Consider the following 13637-nt stretch of genomic DNA (forward strand, 5'->3'; position numbering starts at 1 on the left):
GGTTAGGTCACATGGGCCAAAATCTTGACAAGCTTATTGAAGGCGATCATATCCTTGGTGTTAAAGATGTCATATTTGACAAGGATAGACTTTGCAGTGCTTGTCAAACCGGAAAACAGGTTGGAGGAAGTCATCCCATGAAGAACATCATGACCACAAGAAGATCACCTGAGCTACTTCACATGGATCTTTTTGGTCCCAATGCCTACAAGAGTCTCGGTGGTAACTCATTCGGATTGGTCATTTATGACGATTTTTAAAGATTTAGATGGGTGTTCTTTCCTGATGATAAATCACAGGTCCAAAAGATCTTCAAAAACTTCACTAGGAAGGCCCAAAACCAATTTGAAGTGAAGATCAAGAAGGTCCGAAGCGACAAAGGAACGGAGTTCTAGAACGCCAATGTGGATACCTTTCTTGATGAAGAAGGGATTTCAAATGAGTTCTCGGCTACGTACATGCCTCGACAAAATGGAGTTGTTGAGAGGAAGAATTGGACACTTATTGAGATGGCAAGAACGATGCTTGATGAATACAAGACGCCAAGACACTTTTGGGCGGAAGCAGTTGAGACAGCTTGTCATGCTACAAATCAACTATATATTCACAAGCTTCTCGGCAAGATGGCATACGAACTTCTCACCGGTAACAAACCCCAAGTTGGATAATTTTGAGTATTTGTCTCAAAGTGTTACATTCTTGATAAGCATCGTCTCTCAAAATTTGCTCCTAAGTCTCATGAAGGTTTCCTACTCGATATGGGTCAAACTCTCACACTTACCGTGTCTGCAACAATTTCACCTAAAAGGTTGAAGAGACGGTAGATGTGAAGTTTGATGAATCTAACGGCTCGCAAGTAGAGGAATTACCACTTGATGTAGGAGACAAAGATCATTCAGAAGCAATTCAAGATTTGTCTGTTGGCAAGATTCGCCCGACAAAGGTGAAGGAGAGTACGTCTTCCATTCAAGTGGAAGCCTCAACTTCACATCAAGGCGAACCACAAGTTGACTTGGAGGCATCCACAAGTGGAACACGTCAAGACAGAAAAAATGAGGAATTACAACAAGACGAACCACCTCAACCTCCCTCTCCTCCTCCACAAGAGAACGATAACGCCAACAACAATGAAGAAGGAGAAGAAGAAGAAGAAGAAGAAGAAGAAGAAGAAGAAGAAGAAGAAGAAGAAGAAGAAGAAGACAATGAATAGGATGTTCCACCCCAACCCAAACAAAAGCTCTCACGAGTTAGATCAAGAGTCACAAGAGACCATCCTGTCAAACAAATCTTCAATGATATTCAAACTGGGAGAATCACTCGCTCTAAAACTCGTTTGGCTAACTTTTGTGAACACTACTATAACGCCCCAGATTCGATGCGCCAGGTGTCTTCCAATTATTCGCCGTAGTTGCCATGTCATTTGCTTGCGTATTGCATTTTGTCATGTCATCATGTGCATCTCATTTTGCATACGTGTTCGTCTCATGCATCCGAGCATTTTCCCCATTGTCCGTTTTGCGATCCAGCACTCCTATGTTCCCCGGCGTCCCCCTGTTGTCTCTCGTTCTGAGCGGGTGTTAAACGTTCTCGGAATGGACCGAGTCTTGCCAAGCGGCCTCGGTGTAGCACCGGTAGACCTCCCGTCAAGTTTCGTGCCATTTGGAGGTCGATTGATACTCCAACGGTTAACCGGGTAACCGCAAAAGTCCTCTTTGTGTTGCAGCCCATCACCCCTCCAAAGTGGCGCAAAACCCATCCAAACCCCCTCCATGCTCTCGGTCGTTCGATCACGATCGCGTGGCCAAAAACCGCTCCTCATTTGGACTCTTCAAACTCCCAGAATCTATAAATATACACTCCCCGTCCAAATCCGCGGATGTTTTCCCCCTAAAACCCTAGCCCCGCTCCTCTCGCCCGCCGGACACATCCGATCTGGACCGGACATGTCCGCGCCGTCGCCCGCAGCCAATCGGCAAGCGCCACGTGGCACTTCGCCGCGCCCCGCTGCCGCGGCCCGCCAGGCCCATCGTGGGCCCGCGCGAGCCCGCGCGCCGCCACCGCTTAGCCCGAGGACCTCCGCCGCCACCCGTGTCTGCGCTGGCTCCCGACCGCGCCCCGCCGCCCGCCGGCGTGCCTCGCCGCCCCTCCAGCGTCCGCGCCCTTCGCCGCCCCGTCGAACCCCGCCTCCGCGCCGAACGCCGCCAGCGTGGCACCGCCACCGCGGCCATGGCTCCGCTGCTGCGAGCCTCAGCTCCTCCTCCCCGTGCCGCCACCGCTCGCCTCGCCGGCGACCGTCGTCCTCTCCGCCGACCGCACCGGCCACCCCGCTCCTCCCCGCCGACGGTTCCCATGTCGCCGCCTGCCTCCTCTCTGCTGCCCCGGGCCGGATCCCTCCTCCCCGCCGCTGCCGCGCCCGGATCCGACGAGATCTGGGCGGGATCAAGCCGCCGCTGTCGCCATGGCACCGCTCGGGAGGGAGCAGAGGCACTGCTCCTCCCGCTCGCCTGCGTGGGCCATGGCCTCCTCAGGCCCAGCTCCGGCCCACGTCTCCTCGGCCTTCTTCCTCTGCTTCTGGGCTTGGCCCATGGTGAGATCCCGTTTAAACCCCACTCCGTGCGTCGCATAGCTATATTCCGCTCATCCTAATTTTTTTCCAGAAACTGCCAAGTCCCTAATTATTTGCAGATTCTAGTGCATACTTTGACCTGCCATATCTTGTTGCATGCTGCTCCATTTTGTGCGTATAATATGTCAAAATATTCGTTGTGAGATGATCTACATTTCATTCCATTGAACCATGTTCATTTGAGTTCATCTTGATGCCTGAATCATCATTGCAAGAGTGCTATATTATGTTAATCTGCTGAAACTGTTATAAGTTGCTCATTTGTCATTTTTGCCATGATTGATGTGTGCATCCTATGAGCATGAGTCCTACATGTGTTTTGAACTATGTCATGTCATATTTACATAGGTGCTTGCCATGTATTTTTGTGATCAATGTGGTGACTAGCACAAACATGCAAACTAGGCTTCGTGATGTTGCTGATTTCAGTCCCTGTTTTGCTGTTATTTTTATGCCATGTAAACTTGATGCTACAGAGAGATCCAAGCATATTTTGAGATACTTTAGTAAGGATGATTTGAACATATGGTTATTATCTATCCATTCATGCCCCTGTTTGCAATTATGGAGTAGTCTAGCATGTCATTTTCTTGCTCTACTTTTGCTATAAAATGTTCCCTGGCAGATTGTTTACATGTTATTCAATTTTGCCAAGGTTGTTGTAGTTGATCCTTGCATGCTATGAACTTGTTCTTGCCATGGTTAGTTTCATAAACATGTATTCTTGCTGATGCTATGATTATCTTGTCATGCAATGACTTGTGGTGAGTGAATCGAGCTTGTGAAGTAGTGTACTTGCTGTTACTGTTTTGCTAGGCTGAATCTGTTATTTCGTGATGCTATGTAAACCTGCTGCTACAAGTCATTCCATGCATAATCTGGAGATGTTCACTAAGGATGTTTTGTTATACATGTCATGCTATATCCATTCATGCCCTTGGTTGCATTTATAGCTTCCTGTAGATTGTTGTTATCATGATCCAAAGTTGCTAAATAATGTTGCTGTTAGCCTGTTAACATTAAGTTCAATGTTGCCATGATTGTTGCTAGTGATCCATGTACCCTATGAACTTGCTCTTGCCATGATTCGCTTCATAAACATGTATTCTGACTGTTGGTTGCCTTGTCATGCCATGTATTGCTCTGTGGTGAGTGGTTCAAGCTCACCAACATGCCTACTTATCGTTGTTCCTGTCATGTTTGAATCTGTCATATAACTTGCTATGTTTACATGGGTGCCATCATATCTTCTCGTCCTTTTGGGCTCATGGTCAGTAAAGGACTTTTGTTCTATGCAATTAGTAGATTCATGCCATGCCTTTGTTTTCCATGATAAGTTCATGTAACATGTTGTTTGGTAGCTCTAAACATTACAACCTGATGTTATTTCTGCAAAGTCTGAAACTGTTATTATATGCACTCTTGTCATGTGTGTTTGAGCATGTTCTAGTGAGTTCTGGAGATAGCTCAGTGTTCATGTTTTGTTGTGCTTTACATGTACATCATGTCCATGCCTTTTGTTCTCATGTTGGGGTGCTGTAGCATGTTGTTTTGATGCTTGCAATATGCCTAGTTGCTGTTTTGGACAGATTGTTGTTATGACTTGTATAGAGTGTATGTGTTGAACCGTTGCTCCGTTTTGAGTGTGCTCTATATGAAACTTGCTTGATTTTGCATGTAGTTTCATATTATCATGTTGCATCCTTGTTTGAGGTGTTTGATTGATGTTTGTATGCATTTTTGCATCAATGCCATGGTTAACTTGTTTTGCTCATATCTTCTAGGCCGTAGCTCCAAATCTAATGAACTTTATATGTAACTTGACTAGAATCTCGTGTAGATCATCTTGGTGCATCTTAACTTGCTGTTTAACAACTTGAACATAAGGTTTATTCAGATCTGGACCAATTTCGAAATTTGCATATGAGGACTTACCGGAATTGTTATATGTTGTTTCCGGCCTTATTTAAACTTGCCTTGATGTGTTGCTCTTGTATGCATCATCTCTTGCCATGAGTAGCTCCATGTAGCTTTTTCATGCATCATGCTTGTTTGTGCATCATGTCGTGTTCATGTGTGGTGTGTTTACCATGTTGTGTGCTTCTTGTTAGTTCCCGTTTCGTTGCGATCGTGAGGATTCGTTCGTCTACGCTTGGTTCGTCTTCGTGGCTTCATCTTCTTCATGGACTTGTTCTTCTTCCTAGCGGGATTTCAGCTAAGATGACCGCTACCTTGGATCTCACTACTATCATTGCTATGCTAGTTGCTTCGTTCTATCGCTATGTTGCGCTACCTATCACCTGTTTATCAAGCCTCCCATATTGCCATGAACCTCTAACCTTTGACACCCTTCCTAGCAAACCGTTGCTTGGCTATGTTACCGCTTTGCTCAGACCCTCTTATAGCGTTGCTAGTTGCAGGTGAAGTTGAAGATTGCTCCATGGTGGACAGGATTATGTTGGGATATCACAATATCTCTTATATTATTAATGCATCTATATACTTGGTAAAGGGTTGAAGACTCGGCCTTATGCCTGGTGTTTTGTTCCACTCTTGTCGCCATAGTTTCCGTCATACCAGTGTTATGTTCCCAGATTTTGCGTTCCTAACGCGGTTGGGTGATTTATGGGACCCCCTTGACAGTTCGCTTTGAATAAAACTCCTCCAGCAAGGCCCAACATTGGTTTTACCATTTGCCTCACCACCACCTATATTTCCCTTGGGAGTAATTAACCCAAGGGTCATCTTTATTTTAGCCCCCCCGGGCCAGTGCTTGTCTAAGTGTTGGTCCAAACCGAGCAGCCTGCGGGGCCCCCTCGGGGAAACTCAAGGTCTGGTTTTACTCGTAGCTTGAATTATCTGGTATTGCCCTAAGAACGAGATATGTGCAGCTCCTATCGGGATTGTCGGCGCATCGGGCGGCTTTGCTGGTCTTGTTTTACCATTGTCGAAATGTCTTGTAAACCGGGATTCCGAGTCTGATCGGGCCTTCCTGGGAGAAGGTATATCCTTCATTGATCGCGAGAGCTTATCATGGGCTAAGTTGGGACACCCCTGCAGGGTTTAAATTTTCGAAAGCCGTGCCCACGGTTATGGGCAGATGGGAATTTGTTAATGTCCGGTTGTAGATAACTTGACACCAGATCCAAATTAAAACGCATCAACTGTGTGTGTAGCCGTGATGGTCTCTTTTTGGCGGAGTCCGGGAAGTGAACACGGTTTTTGGGTTATGTTTGATGTAAGTAGGAGTTCAGGATCACTTCTTGATCATTGCTAGCTTCACGACCGTTCCATTTGCTCTCTTCTCGCTCTTATTTGCGTATGTTAGCCACCATATCATGCTTAGTCGCTGCTGCAACCTCACCACTTTACCCCTTCCTTTCCCTTTAAGCTTTGCTAGTCTTGATACCCATGGTAATGGGATTGCTGAGTCCTCGTGGCTCACAGATTACTACAACAACAGTTGCAGGTACAGGTTATGTGATGTTCATGACGCGAGAGCGATGTTTGCTTGTTTTGGAGTTCTTCTTCTGCTTCTTCTTTGATCAGGGGATAGGTTCTAGGTCGGCAGCCTGGGCTAACAGGGTGGATGTTGTTTGAGTTTCTGTTTGTGTTTCATCCGTAGTCGGATGATGCTCTTATGTATTGTGATGTTGTATTCGTGTGGCATTCTATGCCTCTGGTATGTATCCCCATATATTATGTAATGTTGATGTAATGATATCCACCTTGCAAAAGCGTTTCAATATACGGTTCTATCCTTGGTGGGACCTTCGAGTCTCTTTAGGATAGTATCGCATATTGGGCGTGACAACTACTCATTCATTTCTAGTGTTGAACCTGTGAAGGTTGAAGAAGCTCTTGAGGATCTGGATTGGGTGAATGCTATCCACGAAGAGCTACACAACTTCAAGAGGAATCAAGTGTGGACGTTGGTTGAAAAGCCCGACGACAAACACAATGTCATTGGAACCAAATGGGTGTTTCAAAATAAGCAAGATGTGGATGGACAAGTTGTACGCAACAAGGCATGTCTCATTGCTCAAGGCTACACCCAAGTCGAAGGTATGTACTATGGTGAGACATATGCCCCCGTTGCTAGACTTGAGTCCATACGTATCTTACTTGCTTATGCCAATCATCGTGATATCACTTTGTACCAAATGGACATTAAAACTGCTTTTCTAAATGGATAAATTGAGGCGGAGGTGTATGTTAAACAACCTCCCTACTTTGTTAATCCCAAGAAACCTAATCATGTCTACAAACTTCACAAAAATCTTTATGGTCTTAAAAAAGCTCCTAGAGCATGGTATAAATGCTTGGCCAAGTTTATTATTGAAAAAGGCTTTGAAATTGGGTAGATTGATTCTACACATTTTACTAAAAGGGTGAATGGTGAATTATTTGTGTGCCAAATTTATGTGGATGATATCATATTTGGTTCTACTAACCCTCATTTTACTGAAAAGTTTGGAAGGCTAATGTCGGAGAAGTTTGAGATGTCTATGATGAGTGAACTCAAATTTTTCCTTGATTTGCAAATCAAGCAAACTAAGTATCTTTTCAAGAAGTTCAACATGCAAGAAAGCAAAGGTATGAAAACACCCATGCCTACTAGTGGACATCTTGACTTGACAAAGGATGGCAAACCTGTTGACCAAATGGTTTACCGCTCTATGATTGGTTCATTGTTATATCTATGTGTCTCACATCCCGATATTATGCTAAGCGTGTGCATGTGTGCACGATATCAAGCGGCCCCTAAAGAGTGTCATCTTAAGGCCATGAAAAGGATAGTGAGATACTTAATTTATACACCAAACTTTGGCACTTAGTATCCTAAGAGGGCATCTTTTGATCTTGTTGGCTACTCCGATTCAGACTATGCCGGTGACAAGGTTGATAGAAAGTCCACTACGGGTACTTGTCAATTTCTTGGTAGATCCATTGTATCTTGATCCTCCAAGAAACAAAATGCCGTATCCTTATCTACTACCAAAGCGGAATACATTGTCGATGGATCATGTTGTGCTCAGTTACTTTGGATGACCCAAACCCTTAAGGACTATGGGATACATGTGAAACATGTTCCATTGCTTTTTGATAATGAAAGTGCTATTAAGATTGCTCACAATCCCGTGCAAAATTCTCGAACTAAGCATATTGAAGTTCATCATCATTTTATTTGATATCATGTTGCTAAAGGAGAATAAATCTTAAACATGTTCGTACCGATAAGCAATTGACGGATATATTCACCAAATCCCTTGATGAGAAAGTATTTTGCCGTTTGAGAGGTGAATTGAGTATCATTGATGCCTCAAACTTTGAGTAGAAACTCTATTTGGATACATGCAAGGCATGAGCCTTTTATGACTAATCCTTGATATTTCTCTTATGAAGATGATCATATGTGTTGGATCTATACTTGTACCCTTGCATGTTATCTAACCCTTGTAGGTACTTGGATGAGCCCAAATCTATGGGATTGCAAGTCATTCATATTTTGAGCAATCTCTACATCTCCAAGTTCCTACTATATGGTTGTTGAATACAAGGAAGCATGAACTCACTCAACATATCCTTTGACAATTTCAATATATCAAACTTCTTTTGGTATCAAGTTTCATGATTGTCACTTTGGATACACAAGTGCTCTTACTTGCAAGACTAACCCTTGTAGGAAGATGAACTCAAACTACTAGTGGTCCTACCAACTCTTGATGGACAACATCAACCTTGAACATCCAACACATGTTCGACTACATGATCAAGATCAACACCACAACCCAAGGTATGTCATTCCATCTTAGAGAAGCTTTGACCCAAGTCATGAGTCAAAGCAACTCAACAACATGTGAATACATAAAAATGCTTAAATGAAAAATGGTAACCCCATTTTGAGCTTAAACGATGAGTATGACCTACGATCCAGTGCTATCAGTTCACTCATCAGTCAAAATGCTCTGACATAGGTGACTTTGTCACCGACCCTTTCTAGATGAAGTTCTCTAGTGTTCCTTTGCTCAGTTGTTTTATCAAAAAAAAACTTCATGTAGATCCCTTTTCTTATTTCTGTAAATTATGTGTTTAATTCATTACAAATCCTTCTGTTTAATTCCTTGCAAATCCTTGTGAGATTTCATTTGCCAAGTGAGCTGAGTTGACAAAATCTTTACTCTGTGTTGAACTCGGTCCCTCTGATTCACACCTATCGCCTTGACCGAAATACAAGGTCTTCTTGTGAATAGTTCATCGGTACAACCAACATGGACTAACTTGGTTGCACCAATAAGTACCATCTATGACACTGTCATTTTGGAGCCACCGATGGAAAACGCATCAGCATCACTGATTTCAACTCTGAGAAAATGTTTTTCCATTTCTTTCTGGATATTTTCTTCACCTCCACTCAATGATTCTTCCCTCTATAAGCATCATAAAATACCTACTACTTTCTAGTGTCTCTCAAGGACCACACCTACTTGACTCATGCTCTATAAGTACCCTTCTTGGAAATTGATGGCAAACAGGGAGAGAGAGCACATCAAAGATGATCACGAGCACATCTAAGCTCTTCTACAGATGCTTGTTAACAAAGAGGAGAGAAATCACATGTATTTAAGAGGGGAAAGACATGTCAATATGTTTAATCTTAGCTATTGCTGTTGCTATTGAAAAATTCTTGTTGCTCTGATTTTATCTCACCCTACCTTCTCCCATTATCCAATATCAGATTCAGGGGGAGAAAGAGTCCACACCTAAGGGGAGAAAATATCTTTGGAATTCCTTGCACATCTTTAAATCTTTGGGGGACATGTCTATATCTAAATGAAGTACTCAGTACTTGCCCATTACATGCCATCCCAGTTTTGGTATTCTTGTGATTCCTTGGCTTACTTTATTAGGAGTGTTCTTGTGTTATCTAACCCTGCTTTCTCAAGTCCACTCTTTCCAAAGCCAGCTCAAGACCACAAGGTAAGTATATGCAGCACACTCATGTGCATCATGATCTCTCACTGGTACGTGTCGGTGCTATAAAAACAGTTTTAAACCCCTTTCCGCAACGACATTTGGAACCGTCGTCAAGTGAGTGTGGGCGATAGGGGGGTCCTTCCCACACGACCCAGAAACCGTCGGGGATAGGCCCTCCTGGCACACAAGCTGGCTCGTGTGCGATCGGGCGAGGCATGGAAACCCAATTGTTTCCGTTCGTACATACATCCCACATGGTGAATCCCAGAAAAACATTTCCGTTCATATGTATATCACACACAGTCAATCCAAGGAGTACGTTTCCGTTCTTTTGTACATCCCAAACGATTAGGCTGCTATAGTAGTGTGAAAAAGGTGGACATCAACATTTAATCTGTTGATATGTTTATGATAGGTACATTATTGCACACGGTTCAAGAATGTAAAATGTGTGTGGTGCCTCTACTAACGCCAACGTGTACATTTTCATAACTATGCGCGATTGGTATTCCTATCACACACACACACTGGTTTCAAACATTTGCCGTATTACCATGAATCGTACACGCATATGAGACGAAACGGTGTGTGCGTCCGAAGGGCATCGCAAACGTTTCACATCAAAGAACCGTTTGTATTCTTTTTTAATCGCACACGTTGTTTTCTTTCTAACCATGTGCACATTATTTTATTCGCTCCTGTACAATTTTTTTTGCTGTAATTTATTATTTGAATTGCAATTTTTGAAATATGAAACGTGCAATTCAAATCCTCAGCACAATGGTTCAACAATGAATTCATAAATAAAATTGTCAGTACAATATGTTCAGTAATTACAGGATTAGACAGCAATTAACTATGATGAACCACAATATTTACAGGTGGTAAAGGTGAAGAGACAAGTGTAAATCATTTTGACTGCCGATGTTGTTGAAGAAGCGGAATGCCCATAATGTGACTTCCTGCATGCCATAGGCACGAACAACTTTTGTCCAACCGCTTGTGACGATCTCCCGCTCATCCTTCATCGCCTTTAGGAAGACTTCTAGAGCATTATCATGGTAGCACGAATTATATACTTTAACCTTAGTTGCCTCCAATACGGTCATGTAGTTTGCAAGGTAATCATTAGCAAATAGCTTCGGAAACCACTGAAAAGAGAAAAATATCAGATCATGAGGTCTAATAGAGTAACTTGTTGTGGGCAGGGGGAAAAGGCAACAGATTACTTACCATCCTAAATTCACTCATGCCATGGACAAAGTGTAAATAAAGAGCTTAATTCCCATCACTTGTTTATTTCGCCTAACAATCTTTCTTAGTTTCCTCACTTGACTCTTGTTCATGAATATCTCATTGCCCCATACGCAAAAGGGATCGAAGCGTGGATCAGTACCGCTCATATACATACCTACAAGCAACCATTAAATGTTAGAAGCTAAATGAGATTGCACAAATGATGTAAAATACAACTACCTACATTCCTAAGTACAAGTATTTTTAGAGATTTCAATATGAACTACATACGGATGTATATAGAATTATAGATATAGTTTAGATTAGAATCTAGATTCACTCATTTTGCTCCTTATGTAGTCTATATTGGAACCTCTAAAAATACTTAAATTTAGGAATAGATGGTGTATAAGACATGGGATGCAGCTAACCTCGACGGCAAACAACAACATCCCCCATTGTAGCCCTGTGTAAGTACATGGAAAGCCAATGTTAACTACAACAGGGTTAACATCCACCAAAAATAGCAAATGGTAATAAAACGGCAGCATCTGTAGTGATATCTTCATTGCGAAAGAGTAGCACGGAAGCAAAGGGACGGATTAAAAATGGATACAATTGTTAATTGCAACAGGCTTAACAACATCCTAATTCATGTTTTGTAAGTTTGTAGACATTGAAATACAACTGTTTAAAAATGGATACAACTATTAATTGCAACAGGCTTAATGTCCATTGAAACCGGTACTGATAAAAATGCAATTGGTAGAGTTAAACATCACAAGGCAGGTGCTGTCAGAGCAGATAATGGCCCAGTTGTCTATAGAAAGGTAGGGGAAATAGCTAACACATGTTAGGCATGCTTCAGACATCGACCGTACAAAACATAGCCATTAATTGCAACTGGTATTAGTAAGATTGAACTGGTGAGTTCATACTTGGAAGTCCTGAGAGGTAGTTGCTGGGGCACTTCATCTTGGCCAAAGCCCACCCAAAGTCAGCGGTGGCGGAGGCAGGCTCTTCCTCTGGGTCGAAGCGTGGATTAGTGCCCCCGACATGTGTACCTACAAGAAGCAACTAAATGTTAGAAGCCAAACCGCAATTTCACAAATGATGTAAAATACTATGAGACATGGGATGCAGCTAACCTCGACGGCAAACAACAACATCGCCCGTTATGGCCTGCGTTAGTACATGGATAGGCATGGTAAGTACAACAGGGTTAGCATCCACCAAAAATAGCAAATGGGCAGCATCTCTGGTATATCTTCATTGAAGAGAGTAGCATGGTAGCAAAGTTTGTTGCTGGTATTGGTGAAATTGAACTAAACAGTTAATACTTGAACATCACACAGTGTGTAGTACTGAAATAAACAAGGCACGAACATGCTTAATACATCAACCGTATAAAACATAGCCATTGCAAGTGGTATTGGTAAGATTTAGCTATTCAGATCATACTTGTTAAGTCATGGCGGGAAGTCGCCGGGGCACTTCTTCTGGGCCAGAGCCTGCACAATGTCGGTGGCGGCGGAGGCAAGTTGTTCCTACGGGTCAACATGCACAGTTGCCATCGCGCCATGGACCGCCATCAGCTCCTCGACCTCCACGTGATATGTGGTTGGGCTTGCGCAGCGATGCTCTGGAGGTAGGGATGGTGGGGATTTTGAGGCATGAGGATGTTTTGCAGGCGCCATTTAAGCAATCAGGCTGGGGCCGTGATAGAGATTGGTGGGTTACCTAACTGGATCCGAGCATAACGTAGATGTGGTTGAAGCTGTGGTTGTGGCGACGGCGGTTTGAGCTGCCGGTAGGGGGAGGCGTGGGGGACGCGGGGGGAGGTGGGGGAGATACTGAGGAAATTTGATGGGTGGGGATGTGGTTGGAGGAATAAATTCTGAAATCCCGCGCCTAATGAAAACTTCGCTGCGAGACTTGAAACTTGGGCGGGGGAAACACACAACACAGACGAAGCGCGTAGAATACTCGTGTGTGAGAAAACAGAAAATTGGCAGTTCATGTCTCCAAAAAAAGTACACTCGTAGTCGATTTTTCGGTCAATGGTACGCCTGATTTATTAGGAACCATCGGACAGGTAACAGACTTATGGATCATTAACGCAAAAAAACGCACACGGGTACGACATAGAAACCGTGTGTTTTGTGCTCTTCTAATGATTAACGCAAAAAGCGCACATGGTCACACATGCTAATCAACGCTCAAAGCCCTCAAAGGATGCTCATTGTACATTAATACTACAAACTTAAAGTACTACTGGTAATTTGCTCTAATACTACAAACTTAAACTACTTCTCACATGCTGCCATTGGGGCATGCTGGCCAGACGCCGGCGTTCTCCTTCCCGGCCTTGTAGGCGGCAGCCAACCATGCTTCGATCTCCGCCAAGCTCTCCTCATCATGGCGTGCGGCCTCTTCTTTCTTGCGGTGGCGGTACTCTCTTTTCTTGACTGCTTTCTGCCTTTTCCGATCCTCCTGTGCGGCTTTGGCCACCTCTAGATCCACCGCCCATTCAGCCATGGCAGCCTCAAAGTCCACCTATGTAACTGTGTGGCCGCCGGCAGCGGTGAACTCGGTGCGGCCAGATGTCGTCGCTTCCTTACCATGTGTGCGGTCGCGGGCGGCGAGGAACGCGGCGCCGCGGGATGCCATCGCTTCCTTACCAGTTACTGTGCGCCGCGGTGCCATGAATGACGCTTGGAGAGAGCTCTGGGACAGAGGGGCCGGGCAGCCGTACAGTGCGGTGATTTTTAAGAGCTCAATAAGAAACTACAAAGGA

This window comes from Triticum aestivum, chromosome 3B (assembly GCF_018294505.1).
Source record: "Triticum aestivum cultivar Chinese Spring chromosome 3B, IWGSC CS RefSeq v2.1, whole genome shotgun sequence".
NCBI lineage: Eukaryota > Viridiplantae > Streptophyta > Magnoliopsida > Poales > Poaceae > Triticum > Triticum aestivum.